The sequence below is a fragment of the Podarcis cretensis genome (assembly GCF_951804945.1).
Source record: "Podarcis cretensis genome assembly, chromosome: Z".
Classification (NCBI taxonomy): Eukaryota; Metazoa; Chordata; class Lepidosauria; order Squamata; family Lacertidae; genus Podarcis; species Podarcis cretensis.
Genome location: NC_137184.1, coordinates 19,249,717 through 19,265,272, shown reverse-complemented (window position 1 = coordinate 19,265,272; position 15,556 = coordinate 19,249,717). Strand labels below are relative to the sequence as shown.

The 15,556-nt window shown below is 46.4% G+C and overlaps 1 protein-coding gene and 1 long non-coding RNA gene across 2 annotated transcripts in view; one reads left to right on the top strand and one right to left on the bottom strand.

Moving 5' to 3' along the window:
- EFNB1 (ephrin B1) overlaps nt 1-15,556 on the bottom strand; it is a 72,434-nt gene that overhangs the window by 33,073 nt on the left and 23,805 nt on the right. The window lies entirely within an intron of this gene.
- On the top strand, nt 393-9,231 carry LOC307207565. The gene is made up of 3 exons (XR_013834725.1): nt 393-1,143; nt 1,582-1,785; nt 6,438-9,231. It is a non-coding gene; the product is annotated as an uncharacterized lncRNA (long non-coding RNA).

Below are 15,556 nucleotides of genomic sequence, written 5' to 3'. Positions count from 1 at the left end.
CCCTTCCAACTCTACATTTCTATGATTCTATAAAAGCACAGAAATTCACAGATTATTTAGCTGTGGTTCTTGCATTGGAGAGAGTTGGACTAGATGGCTCTTGGGGGTCCCTGCCAACTCTATGGCTCTATACCTAAGATCTATACCTTAAATCAATGATTTCCAATAGTGGATCTATGCAACCCACCCAGGGTCCATGGCACATACCCTTCAACTGCCCAGGACATCCTTTGGGATGGGGAGATGCTCTCATGTGAGAGCACGGTGCCAAAAAAGCGTGACTTGTGCTGTTTTGGGCACCGCGCAATCACAGGGGACGTGGGAGTGCAGCCCAAAAGTTGTGCATCTCAGTTTTTACACTTGCATTTGTTGGAGGGTACGGTGGCACCATTCACATAAAAACTACCACAGAGATAGCAACATTTTAAGAAGTAGGGGATCCATAGCCTGGCTTTTGAAAAACAGAGGGCCCACTGACCTAAAGATAGCAAATGGGGCCCAACAGCTAATGGCTTATGACCATCAGATTCTCATGGGGGCTCAGGATGAAATCTCTGAAGAGCGCTGAGCAATTCAGCTTTAATCCCCACTCACTCCACACAGTGGTTTACGGATTCCCAGAAGGGGCTTAAGCGGAATTCGATCTCACAGCCTAAGTGCTGCATCTGGCTTGATAATCTGGGGACTCCCAAGGATATACGTTAACAGATTGCGCTGGGACAATCCTGTCTCCATTAATAGAATCACAGAATTGTAGAGATGGAAGTGACCCCAAGGGTCATCAAGTCCAACCCCCTGCAACGCAGGAATCTCAGCTAAATCATGCATGACAGATGGTCATCCAACTTCTGCTTAAAAACCTCCATGAAAGGAGAGCCCACCACCTCCCAAGGAAGTCTGTTCCACTGTCAAACAGCTTGTGCTGTCAGAAAGGTCTTCCTGCTGTTTAGTCAGAATCTCCTTTCTCATAACTTGATGCCATTGGTTTGGGTCCTACCCTCTGGAGCAGGAGAAAACAAGTTTGCTCCATCTTCCATGTGAAATCCCTCTGGATAAGTGAAGATGGTTATCATATCTCCTTTCTTTCTCCTCTTTTCCAGGTTAAGCGTGCACAACTCCTTAAATCATTCCTTATAAGACTTGGTTTCCAGACACTTGATCTTTTTTTAAAAAAATAATGTTTATTAAAGTTTTAAAAGTTACAAAAAGAAAAGAAAGAGAATTAAACATAACAATACAATACAATACAATACAAAAACAAAAATACTACATATACATAACAAAAACAAAACAAAAACGATTTAAAAAAAATATATCCAATACTTTCAATGTTGTTAACTTTCATTTACTTGTTTCAACGACCTCCTCACACCTCCCTTTTTTGTATTCCACTTCGATTAATTGTTTCAGCAAATCCTTTCCATCTTCCTCAATTTTCTGTCCTATCATTTATCTTAACACATTCTAACATTATTTTTTCCTTTAATCCATTTACAATCTATTGTACTTAATTCTTTACAGCATTTCTGCTAAAGCCATGTAACTTCATTCCAACATCTTTCTAACATTCCTTAATTTTAGGTTTCCAGACACTTGATCATCTTGGTTGCCTTCCTCTGCACAACTTCCAGCTTGTTAATATCCTTCTTAAATTGTGGCGCCCAGAACTGGACCCAGGACTCCTGGTGGGGGTCTGACCAATGCAGATTAGAGCCGTACTATGACCTTGGGATGCGGGTGGTGCTGTGGGTTAAACCACAGAGCCTAGGACTTGCCGATCAGAAGGTCGGCGGTTCGAATCCCCGCGACGGGGTCAGCTCCCGTTACTCGGTCCCAGCTCCTGCCGACCTAGCAGTTCAAAAGCACGTCAAAGTGCAAGTAGATAAATAGGTATCGCTCCGGTAGGAAGGTAAACAGCATTTCCGTGCGCTGCTCTGATCTGCTAGAAGCGGCTTAGTCATGCTAGCCACATGACCTAGAAGCTGTACGCCGGCTCCCTTTGCCAATAAAGTGAGATGAGCGCTGCAGCCCCAGAGTCGGTCACGACTAGACCTACTGGTCAGGGGTCCCTTTACCTTTACTATGACCTTGATCAGGACACAAGACTTCTGTCAATACAGCCTAGAATAGCTTCCCCCTTCCCTCTTCCCCCAGCTGCATCACACTGTTGACTTGTGTTCAGTTGTGGCCTATTAAAACCCCAAGTTTATTTTCACATGTCCTACTGGCAAGCCAGGTGTCCCCCATCTTATATTTGTGCAACTGGTTCTTCCTGCCTAAGTGCAGAATCTTACATTTGTCCTAACCGAAATTTGTTTTGTTCATTTTGCCCCATTTCATATGTTCTTATGGATCTAGGCCAGAGGCTCTGTCTCTATTCCTAAGTTGTTTGGAGCATTTCACCACTGTGAAAACCAGATGCTGGGCTTGATGGGCCATTGGTCTATTCCAGCAGCCTCTTCTTCCATTCTTATGAAACTGGGGAGCTGTTGCTCTTAAAAGCATCCTATTTCTATAGAATTCTTCCAATGCTTCTGCCTGTCCTTGGGTCCAGGATGCTGGGTTTGGGAACCACCAGAATGAATCAGAACAGCAACACTGTTTGATTTTTTGACTTCCTCTTCAGGCAGCTTGCTGGCTCCAAGTTCAGGATCTACCTAAAAAAAACCTTCTTATCCCCCTTTCCTGCCACCTTCTTCCTCCTCTGAGTCACAAACAACAATGGCATTATTTGATTAAAAAAAAAAAAAATTCTTGGAATTGCTACCTCACCCGCTGATTTTCCATCTTCCTCCACCGACTCAACATTAATCCTCAGTCCTGCTTATTTTAGGGTGCTAAACCTCCCACAAAAGCAGCTACAATCACCCAGCAGGTGACCATGTGTTTGTAATCAGCTCATGAATATTCACTGGCCTATTAGCATAACTGTACGTCTTGGGAATATATTTCCTAATGGGAATGAGTTTTATAAAGGGCGGGGCGGGGGGAGATGTTGAATCAAGCTCATCCAACAGGAAATAATGTCTCCAGAGGCAGCCCCATATTTTATACTGCACTGTAAAGAGCTTCTCTCAGCATTTCATCAGCACCTGATTTGAACACAAAGAGCTGAAAGGCTTCTCCCATCCATTCTCCTGCATTGCAAAAAAGGGTTAAATCACAGCAGCAAATGCCTTCTGAACTAAAGGCTTCAACGCATTATTTCTGAGAGATGGCCCTTGGGGTTCCTTCCAACCATGCAACCATACGACTGCCTTTCCCCCATTTGAACCAACCTAGATTCTGTGTTTATCATTTGAGGTCCGTCTCTGTGTGCCTCCTCTGCGAGAGGTTTGGAGAATGGCAACACAAGAACAGGCCTTTCCTGTGGTGGCTCCCAGCTTGTGGGATGCTCTCCCCAGGGAGGCTTGTCTGGCACCTATCTTTAGACACCAGGCAAAAACATTCCTCTTCTCCAAGGTTTTTGGCTACAGCCTTTAGAATGCGATGGGAAGGGAGAACTTTTGTTTGTTACTATGGTATGTATTTTTATACAGCCCAGTGATCTTCAGATGAAGGGAGGTTGGGAAAGAAAGAAAGAAAGAAAGAAAGAAAGAAAGAAAGAAAGAAAGAAAGAAAGGCAGGCAGGCTTTGGAAGGTAGAGGAGTCTCCTTCCTTGGAAGCTTTTCAATAGAGCTCAAATGCCCGTCTCTCAGGGCTTCTTGAGCTATGATTTGCGTACTGCAGAGGGTTGGACTGGAAGACCCTTGGGGGTCCCAATCTACAGTGCTAAGATTCATTTGAGGTTTTTAAACAGAGGTTGGGTGACCATCTGTCAGGGATCCTTTAGCTGTGCTCCCTGCATTGCACAGGCCTGGATTCAATGGCCCACGGGGACAATTCCCATTCTCCAATTTTAGGTGAAATGCTGCTAGGTGTGGCAAGACACAGACACCCTGCTCGAAACCCAACCCTCCAACCCCAATGCTCCAGTTGTCTGGGGAGCAAGGGTGGTGGTTAAATACTCCTCTATTAATAAAGTCCAGGGAGCTAAGGAGAGGCTATGGGGCTGCCTTTGTCCCCTGCTGCCCTCTCTACTCGACCTGGACCCCTGGACCCCTCAGAGACACACTTTGAGGCCATTCTTCCCCCTCCATGTTTTTTCACTTTTAACGAGGCTCAGAGACAAAAGGGGCCCACCTCCACGTCCTCCCTAAATGGATTTACAAGATGCATCAATGGGGCAGAAAAGAGGTTCCCTTGGCAACCCCTAAGCTCCCCTCTACACCCAAACTCAGCTCCCCTCCTCTTCTCAGCCCCAAACACAGAGATGTTTGGAAATCTGGGAGGAGGAAAATCCCTCGGTGGTTAAGGAAAACCTGATGCTTTGGTTAACCCCAGAAACCTCCCCCCCCCCCCAATAAGCAGCTGCCATTTTGTTACTTGATTAAACCAACAATGCTCTCCATCCCCAATCACATTGGGGTCCCCTTTGTGTGCTTGAAAGGCACCTCATTTAAAAGGAAAAAAATAGGCATTGGGGGTGCCAGGACCGTCCTCGCCTCTGCCCTCCCCCTGGATGCCCAAGCAAGAGAATTCTGGGAAAGAAAGAAAGAAAGAAAGAAAGAGCATGAAGACCTCCATAAGAGCTTCAGTAAGAGGGATAACAGCAGTGGAGGTGGACGCACAAGAAGCTGCAGCAACATATAGCACTGATTCCTGCATTGGAGGGGGTTGGACTAGAAGACCCTTGGGGGTCCCTTCCAGTTCTAAAATTCCATGATACACAGAAAGTACCCGTGGAACACCCATGTGGAACAAGGGTTTGGAATTAGGGCCCAAGGGCTGACTCGTAAAGCCGTTTCATAGAATCCTAGACTTGGAAGGGACCACTAGGGTCATCTAGTCCAACACCCCGCAATGCAGAGGGGAATACCAGCTCAAAAATCACAGAATCCTAGAGTTGGAGGGGAACTGGCCTAAGGGACAGAAGATTTGGAAGGGGTGATTGTACCCTTCACATAACTCGAGGGCCGTCAGATGGAAGAGGGGAAAGACTAACTATCTCGGCAAGGGTAGGGAGACCAAGGACCCAGGAGAGAAAGGGGCAGATCACGTTATTGGAGAAAAAAATGACAAAAGGGATGCAGTGGTTAAGGCTGGGTTCTCACAAAGATAAAATGAGGAATGGAACCTGGGAGAGACCAGGGTTCAAATCCCCCCTCAGCCATGAAGCTAACCGGGAGTTCTATTTCCAGGTGGCAAATCTTGTTTCTGGGCTTTGCATTGTTTTGCAGACACCACCAACCACTTCAGTAAAATTCACACATTCAGAGAGGCAACCACACTGCAGATGACATAGATATAACATAGACACATGCAAACACGCCCTTCCTAAGCAAATCCAGGCAGTTCCCGATGTCATTCCAGAACACACACTCAGTAAAATAAAATAAAATTAAGCCTTAAGGGCTTTCTTCTGCAAAGGACCGGGGCTGAGACGCAGAGCGAGAGAGGATTCCCAGGCCAGGATCACACCCTCACACCACAAGCCAGTCAAAGCCTCTGGGTAGCACAGAACCTCACTGGGGACTAGGACAGGGAGGACAGACCAGCAGCTGCTTCAATAAGACCTGTTCCTCTGGATCTTTGTGTAAGGCAAGGACATAAAAAGAGACCTCTAGATCAAGCCAGCTGCCCATGTAATCCAGAATCCTCTTCTCACAGTGGCCAAATGCCACAGCAACTTACATATCTGGGTAGACTGCTTCTGGGCCTGGAGGTTCCATAGCAGCACCAGAAGAGAGCTACTGGATCAGACCAAAGGGGCCCTTTAATGCAGAAATCACAACTAAAGAATCCCTGTCAGGTCACCTTCCAATATCTGTTTTTTCAGAAGGGGGAAAAAAAATCAATGAAGGAGAGATGGAGGTTGAAAATATTCCAAGAAACTTCACAAGATTATCTTCCAAGAGGCTGTTTTTGACCTGAAAGCAACTCTGCTTTGAAAATGATGCACTGAATTTAAGAAACATAAATTTTTTTATGACATAGTAGAGCCAAGTATTGGAGACCTGTGAATGTGGATTTGAAATTTTACTCCCTGGCAGGTTGCCGTCCAACCTCTGTTTGAAAACCTCCAATCGTATCACAGAATTGTAGAGCTTCATTCAGTTGCACACAGTGGCAGCATTAAGGGCAGGTGCTTCCGTCTTCCCATGGGCCTCTTAGAGCTGTGTGGGTGTCCTGGGTGTGGGGAAGGGTTTGGGTTTGACGAGGCAGCACTTTGAACTTTGCAAACAGGGTGTGAGCACGCAACGCATATATTACTGCAAGGGTTTGGCAACAGCATGCACAAGTCTTCAAAGTGCTGAAGGGCCATTTGATGGAGGACTGGAAACAGGTTTAAAAATAAAGCAGTGTGAACTTGATTGGCTGTGTGTCTCCTTTTCCAGACAAGCGTTGAGTAAGCCGCCTGAAGATGGATCAAGACCAAGAGAGGACCAGTGCAGGCTTGCAAACTCACACTCCCTTGGGGCTGGTTCCGACAAAGATCTGTACTCAGCCTTAGCAAAGCCTAAGTTGGAATGCTGTCCTCCCCAACGGAGTCAAAGAACAAGGGGGGAAAGCTGGAAAGAACAGCAGTATACTTGACTGGAGGTTTGGAGAAAGTGATGGTGTATGTGCACATTACTGAATATTACTGAAAAAGAGCCTGTTGGATCAGGCCAACGGCCCACCTCATCCGGCATCCTCTTCTCACAGTGGCTGAATACATGTGGGGAAGCTGCAAGCAGGATTTGAGCCCAACAGCAACACTTTCCCCTCCTGTCATTTCCAGCAACTGATATTCAGAAGAATTGCTGCCTCCAACAGTGGAAGCAGAACTAGTAGCCATTTCATAGCCTTATTCTCCATGAATTTGTCCAATGGTCTTTTGAAGCCATCCAAGTTGCTAGCCATCACTTCCTCCTGTGGGAGTGAGTTCCACAGTTTAACTATGTGCTGCATAAAGAAGGACTTCTTGAATCTTCTAACGTTCAGCTGCAATGGATGTCCACAAGTTCTAGTACTATGAGAGAGGGACACTAGACTTCTGTGGCTACAGCCTAGAATAGATTAGCCTTTGCTGCTGCATTACACTGTTGACTCATGTGAAGCTTGTGGTCTCCTAAGACCCCGAGATCGTTTCTGCATGTCTTGCTGTCAAGCTGAGAATCCCCCATCCTACATTTATGTATCTGGTTTCTTCTGCCTACTTGTGGAATCCTCCCTCGGTGCTTGTTTTTTCCTTTACATCCCAGTCTGGAGAGGGGACTCTCCCTTCTTTAGCAAGTTCTCATCTGCATCCAGACTCATGAGTAAAGGGGAAAGAGCAGCCTGGAACTGGTCCCACAACTGCCCAGTATCAGTGAAAGTGCTTACTCCATCGTAAGCTCAACAACACATCGAACACCCAGACATAAATAACCATCACTCTAAGTGCCTTGTGTAAGAGTGAGATCATTCACAGGATTTTTAAAGCACCTGAAATGTGCTTCCAGACTGGATTGCTGCAATGCACTCTATGTGGAGCTGCTCTTGAAGACGACTCAGGAACTTCAGTGGGTTTGAGGTCAACAGTCAACATTATTTTCTCACTGCATCAGCTGCAGGAGAAATGCCGAGAGCAGAGACGCCCTTTGTACATCGCCTTCATAGACCTGATGAAGGCCTTTGACCTTGTCAGCCAAAACGGGTTCTTGACGCTACTCAACAAGATAGGGTATCCACCTAGGCTTCCACAAAAACATGTGCCGCACCGTCCAATATGATGGCCCATCCTCATCCACCTTCCCTGCAAAGAGTGGTGTGGAACAGGGCCATGTTCTTGGCCCAACCCTCTGCGGCATATTCTTCTACCTGTTGCTCTCATATGCCTTCAGCTTGACAGAACACAGTTTGTACATCTATTCATAGAGGTTTGTTCAACCTGGCACATCTCTGCATCAAGACGAAAGTATAGCTGGTCCTTTTCTGAGAAATGTTTGCAGATGAAGCAGCCTTGACAGCACACTCCAATGAAGCTCTATGGAGGCTTGTCAACCATTTTGACTAAGCCTACAAAAAGTTTGGCTTTACCGTCAGCCTGACAAAGACCAACATCGTTGTCAGCACTTCATGCATCAGCATTGGTGAGCACATGCTTGAGATGATAAATGATTTTGTGCTTCTGGGCTCCACCATAATCAGCAGCCACTCCATTGATGCTTAGCTGGGCAAGAGTACTGGCATGGCAGCTCTGGCAATGGCTCGCCTCTCCAAAAGAGTATCGGAGAATGTGATGCTAATGACCAATACCTAGATGAAGGTCTACCAAGCTTGTGTCTAGAGCATGCTGCTTTATGGAAGTGAGTGGTGGGCAACCATCAGGAGCGATGCCTCAACACCATCCCCAAGATTTGGGGTATCGCATAGCAGGACAGGGTTTCAAACAAAGATGTGCTCTCCCAAGCCCACAATCCCAGCATGTTTACACTCCCGTCTCAATAACGTCTATGCTGGCTTGGTCATGTCCAAATGGAAGATGTTCTATGGGGAGCTAGCTTCAGGCACCAGGTCCATTGGCAGATCACTTCTGTGTTACATACATGTCTGAAAGCGAAATATGAAGGCTGGCAACATCAACCCCACCATTTGGGAATCCCTTGCAGACAACTACAGTGCCTGGAGACAGAAAGGTTGTGTATCTGCAGCAGTGACCAAAGGAGGAATGACCACTGGGAGGAGCACAGACAGAAGAAACTCCATGGTGTGTCTCTAATGGTGAAACCAGATGCCTTCATCTGCCCCAGCTGCAACAAAACATCTCTCTCCCTTATCAGCCTCTAAATTTGGCTTGAATCCTAAATACCTGAAAGTATTCCCTAAAGTACCTCTCAGATGCTGAGATTGGCAGAGCTAGTCTTGGTATCCCTCCACTTTGGGTGTCAGGGCTGGCCAGGGGCCTTCTCTGTGGCGGCCCCATAGCTGTGGAACAACTTTCCCACAGAGATGCATCAGGCACCATCATTGTACAGCTTTTGCAGAAAGATGAAGAGGCACCTCTTTACCCTGGTCTTTAAAGATCCTAAGAAGAGCTGCTGGATCAGGCTAAAAGGGGCCCATCTAGTCCAGCACCCTGTTCTCACAGCAGCCAACCAGATGCACATTATGTGAAACACACAAGAAACACCTGAGTGTAAAAGCATCTGCCCCCTCCTGTGGTTTCCAGCAACTGGCATTCAGAAGCATCGCCGCTCTGGCTAGTAGCCATTGACACCCGAGATGTGTGTTTTCTGAACCCACCCAATTCTTGTGAACATAATGCGGTTTAACAGCTTTTAATTCTGTATTAAAAATTCTTGCAACCCACCCTGGGGCCCTGCTGGTGAAGCGTAGGTTAATAATTCAACAGCAACAGCAACAATTGACGGAGATCCACTTGAATCCCAAGGTTCCTGGCACGCCGTCAAACACACTTTTTCTTAGACCTCCAAGCTATGCAGTTGCTCTTTAACAACTTCTGGCCAGCAGCCCCACTACTTCTCCCTTCCTCCCCAAGTGAAATTCCAGAGCGCAATCCGCCTCCCAAATAAAGACTGGGTTCCTTTCCAGCACCTACCAGGCTAATTTCCTGGCCCAGCTACCAAGGGCTAATGACCACCATTGTCCACTCCGGATCCCCAGATTCCATTTGCTCAGTCCTCGGCCTCCAAATAACCCAGCAGTTAATTATTTTCCGGCCCCAAACAAAGAGCTTCGCCTCCTGAAACTGGTCCAAAGTCTTTAGCAGCACCTCAGAAGAAGGTGGCATGCTCTCCTTTGTTGGAGGCTTTTAAACAGACTTTGGACGGCCACCTGTCAGGGATTCCTGAGATGTGATTCCTGCACTGAAAGAGGTTGGACTGGATGACCATTGGGTCCCTTCCAACTCTGCAATTCTCAGATTCTATGATTAATTGTAGGTTATTCAACAGAGGTTGGATGGCCATCTGTCAGGGATTCTTCAGCTGTGACTCCTGCATTGCAGAGGACTAGACTTAATGGGGGGGGGCGCTTCCCAACCATATAATCCTATAACAGGAGTATGACCTCTCCATTCCACCTTTCTCAGGTAATTCCCTCCCCCTCCTGATCTCCCCTCCCCCAAAGGAGCTGGCTGCACAACGACCCTGCATGGAGTACAGCCCAATTAAGACTGGAGCCGGCTTCCCACCCCACCCCATCCTGACTTTCCTCCCAACGGGAAAGTGGGGGAGAAGTGGAGAGTGTCCGTCTGGCTCACCCCCTACCACATCCAGCAACCCCCTCACACACAAAAATATAAAATGGGCATGTCAATGTGATTATCTCCATCAATGGGTCCCCCATGCTGAGAATGAGGTAACAGGCAATTCAAAAGAGAGGCCTTTGTTAAGAGGTTTTGTGGGGTGTGGGGTTTAATGGGGGGGAGAACAAAAGAGGCTGATGAGAACTGACGGAAGCCTGAACAAAAACCGCCTGAACAAAACCCGTAAGGCAGCTGAATGCCGACATGGGGCGATAATTGGAAAAGTGAGACAATGAGGCGCTGGGCCTGGTTTTAAAGTCCCAGCCTGCCCAAGGAGGTGGTGGGGGTGGGGGTGGGAGAAAAGACCCCAGGGCTCTGTTGAGATCGACAAGGAGGGAGGGAGCCCCCTCCCCAAATACACAAAAGACTGGATTACTGCAAAGAGCTCTATGCGGGGCTTCCCTTCAGGATGCTGCAGGGTGATTGCTGACAGGAGTGAGGCCTTGTCAACATATGACACCTGTGCTCCAGAGATCTGCACTACTTGACCACTGGCTACCAGGCCAAGTTCAAGGTGCTACTGTTAGTTTATAAAGCCCTTAACAACTTGGGACCAGATTACACCTGTGCGATTGCCTGATCCCATATGTCCTCCCTCAACTGCTTCAACCAGTGGAACTGGCGACGGTACAGGTGCTACGTAATCCTCACTCTGCTTCTGTAAAGACTTGATCCTTTAGTGCAGTGGCTCCTACACTTTGGAACTCCCTGCCTATTCATATCAGGTAGGTTGCACTCTTTTCAGCGCATGCAAAAACACTCCTGTTTATGGACAAGCCTGCTTGTCTTTGCTTACAAAGTTTACAAGTAAGCCTTGATTACAAAGTTGATGCATGTTGTAAGCTGTTCTCAGTCTATTGTTACTTTAACTTAATGAGAATTAAATTATTGTTGTTGATTTGTCTTATTGATAATTCTATTGTTTTATAGTTTTCTGTAAGCCACTTTGAAGTGTTTCTTCTTCTTCTTTTAATCTTCTTTTAATTATGCATTGCATAATTTTATGAAATAAATAAATAAACAACATTTCTCCCCTGCAAATGGGAACTTGCTGAAGAAAGGAGATTCCCTACTCCAGACTGGGAAGGAAAGGAAAAAGCAAGCAGAGAGAAGGATTTTTGCACCTGGGCAGGAATAAATCAGATGCACAAATATAAGATGTGGGGCCACCTGGCTTGATGGAAGGACATGTGGAAAAGATTCAGGGGCCCTATTAGGTCACAAGGTCAATATGATTCAACAGTGTGTTGTATCAGCAAAAAAAAAAAAAAAAGGCTAGTGCAATTCTAGGCTGTATCATCAGAAGTGCACTGTCCAGATTAAAGGCAATAAAGTCCAACAGAAATAGTAGTAGCAGTAGAAGAAAAATCTGATGATTCCAAAATCTGGCTACTACTGTCCCAAAGGAATTGACAGTATGCTCATCAAATTTTCAGGGGACACCAATCTGGGAGGGGTAACCAATACTGCAGAAGATAGAATGAGGACTCAAGATGACCTTAACAGTTAATAACAATAACTCTCCTTCATTGGAAGCTTTGAAACAGAGGTTGGGTGGCCACCTGTCAGAGAGATTCATGAGCTGTGATCCCTGCATTGTAGGGGGCTTCTATAGATGACTGTTGGAACTCCCTCCCAACTCTACAATTCCATGACTCTATATTCTATAAGGGAAACCAGAAGTCCTCTTCTCTCTCCACCCTAAACTGCATCCAAAAGCACAAAGCTTCCCAAGCTCCCTGGTTATGCTTTCAGAAAGCACAAAGAAGAATGTGCTTTACACACACGCACACATGTTCTGGCTCTTCTAGCAGGCTCCCCGCCAGAGAAAACCTTTCCCCGTCCCACCACCCAAAATTCCAAATGAGCATAGATTCCTTTGCAAAGCAGCAGGGCTCCAAACACCAGTTAAATGATCTGACAGAAGGGGATCAGGTTCCTCTGTTTGCATTTGGCTTATGAAGGCCTATGGAGGCCCTTCTCCAATGATTTTCGGGAGGGGGGGAAGGGAAGGTTAGATGGGAAGGTGGCTTGACCCAGCATGATTCCCACTCCTTACTTGACCCCCAAGAGAAAGCCAAAGAGGAAGGCAGCACACACACACACACACACACACACACACACACCCAGCTTCCAAAGCAAAGAATTTCTTTGGCATCTAATGTCAGCATTGGCAGCTGAGCGCCTGGTTTGGAAGATGGGGTGAGTCTCGGCAGCAAAAGTAGTCAGGGAACTTGATTAGGAGTCTAGTCTCCAGAGTATTGTAAGAACATAGGATCGTACAGTAGGAACTGACCCAGTAGGAACTGGCCAGTGGCTCATCTGGTCCAGCATCCCCTTCTCACAGTGGCCAAATACCCCAAGCGACCTATGGGACTGGAGATTCCACCACAGCAGGTGTTGGCAACCTAAGGCCCATGGGCCACAAGTGGCGATGGGGGTCGTTTAACCGACCCCCGAGCCACCCGTTCAGCGAGTCCCCACGCCAATCACATCTGCGCATGTGAAGATGCCAAAAACCGCGGGTGCGTGCACCATCCAGCCCACGGAGGGATCTCCACTGGAGTGAACCGGCCTAGGCAAGGTAAACCTTGCCGACCCCTGAACTACAGCATCGTAAGAGACCTGCAGAACAGGGCATCTTATTTTCACCATGGCCAAGCAGGAATTGAGCAGAAAAGCACTCTCCCCTCCTGTGGTTTCCAACATCTAGCATTGCTGCCTCTGAGCTAAGATGTCCAACATAGTCCTCCCCTTCCTCTTCCAATCCCTACAACCCTGCAAGGTAGCTTAGGTTGGGAGGCATTGACTTGCTCCAAGTTCATACCTAGTAAGCTTCATGTCCAACTGGGGATTTGAACCCTGATCTCCAATGTCCGACCTAATCCAAAACTCTGACCACTACACCACACTCTCTCTCATTTTACCTCTTGTTGTTGTATGTTATTTTAAACTACTTTTAATGCTGCACTGCCATGAAACATTTAATGTAGCAGGGTGACAAAATTCACTGGAGTCATTTCCAAATAAAAAAAAAAACTCCAACAGCCAGCTGCGGGGGGGGGGGGGGAGAGAGCAGTGTTAGAAACTCAATATATTTAAGCTAATTGCCAAACGGCACCTTAAATCTATGTGTTACAGCTGCCAGAATGAGATGTCTTGATGCCATTTTTCCCCTGGTGAAATTTGTTTTTGTTCATTTCATTTCTATGCCACTATAAAGAAAAAAATCTCAAAGCGGTTTATAACACATTAAATCACCAAATAAAACCATTCAGAATATTTCAAGGTAAATATTTCAGTTCCTTCTCTAAATGTCATTTTACTTTCTCTATATTGATTTACCTAGTTAATTTATAGAGCTGCCCCATAGCAGAAATACCCTAGGGAGTCACTGTGGTGTAGTGTTAGACTAGGACCTGGGAGATCAGGGTTCAAATCCCCAGTCATGAAGCTCAGTGGGTGACTTTGGAGTGAGTCAGTGACAGCCTTTTACCCTACCTCAGAGGGTCATTGTGGAGATTAACCTGGGGTGGGGTGGGGTGGGGTTGAACCCTTTACTTTTTGGAGAAAACGGTGGGGTATAAATGCAATAAACAAGCTCTTCTGCTTACCTGCTTAAGAAAGCTGGAGGGGAAAGGCTAGATGGAGATGTCAGTCACCAATCCGGCATCCAGAGATCTCCATGTGGTCACAATTGAACCCACACCAGTAGCAAAATGCACCTGGTGCCTGGCTAACTACAAACACTGGGGAGAAGATCCAAGTGTGTGCACCCCACCCCAAAAAATCTCATTGCAATTCAACAGGTAGGATAAAGCAGCAGGATGAACAACTCCCTCTCTAAGAGCAGACCATAATACCCCTTTTTGTCCCCTCCCTGAAGTAGCTTATGGCTTCTGATTTGGGAAAGGAGGGAGAAGAGAAGGGAAGGAGTGCAGAATTCAGATACGAGAAATGAGATTTATTCCAACACAGGGGAGAGTGGTTTGTGTGGGTTTTTTGTTTTTTTGTTTTTGGCATGCCAAGGAGTCCTCTCCAGTTCTGAGGCCTCTCAGAGCCTCAATGGGAAAATGGGGCAGAAACCTTTTTTTGCTTCTGCATCACACTGCCGACGAAAGTTAGGTTTGCATTCCATTAAGACCCCCTAGATCACCTAGATCCTCCTCCGGTGTTAGAAATTTCCCAAGTGCCAGGTGCATTTTGCAACTGGCATGGGTCCAACTGTGACCTCATGGAGATCTCTGGGTGCCTCTCCCTACAAAGACCCTGTGAGGTAGGTTAGGAAGTTGGAAGTGGCCCAAGGTCACCCAGTGAGCTTCATGACTGAGTGGGGACTTGAACCCTGAACTCCAAGGTTCTGGTCCAAAATCAAATCACACTGGCTTCCTGGAGTACTTCTGCTATGTGGCAACTATATAAATTAAGTAGTTAATAAATAAGGGAAAACAAATTGTCACTTACAGAAGGATCTCAAATATGCTCCTTGAAGCTTGAATTTCTTTTATTCTGAATCATTTTGTTTGATGTTTTAATGTGTTGCAAACTGCTCTGAGATTTATTTTAAAGTATATAAAGTGATATATAAATGAAAGAAGAATTTTCATCCATGGGGAAATGATGCCTAGACATTCCATTGTAGTGACCATAACTTAGGCTTAAGGTGGCATTTGGTGATTAGTTTATGTACCTGAGTTTCTAACACTGTCTCCTTCCTCTAACCACCTTGCAGCTTGTCAATATCCTTCTAAGGAGAAGTAGGGTGGCCACCTGTCAGAGATTCTTTAGCTGTAAATTCTGCAATGAAGAGGGTTGGACTACATGACCCTTGGTGTCCCTCCACAATTCTATGGTTCTTAAAATGGAGTGACCAGAACTGAACACAGGACTCTTTATGGACTTGGAGGTTAAAGCCACCCAAAGTGCAGGTTCACAAGAAGCCAGGAAATCTGGTCCTGGGTTTTGCACACATCTCAGGTGCATGGAAACCTTAGCAACAGTGAAGTGACACATCGCAAGTGGCAGGTTCTTACCAGAGAGTACTACAAACATCCAGATTTCCTAGCTGCTCTTCCCTCTGTCTCCCCAAGCAAGTGTTGGGAACTCTGGAGGAGGCCAAAAACCTCCTTGTTTGTTTTGGCAGAGACAGGCAGGAGACACACAAGCTGCTGATCTAGTCACCATTTTGGCCTTCCCAGAACACCTATAAATTCATACTGAGCT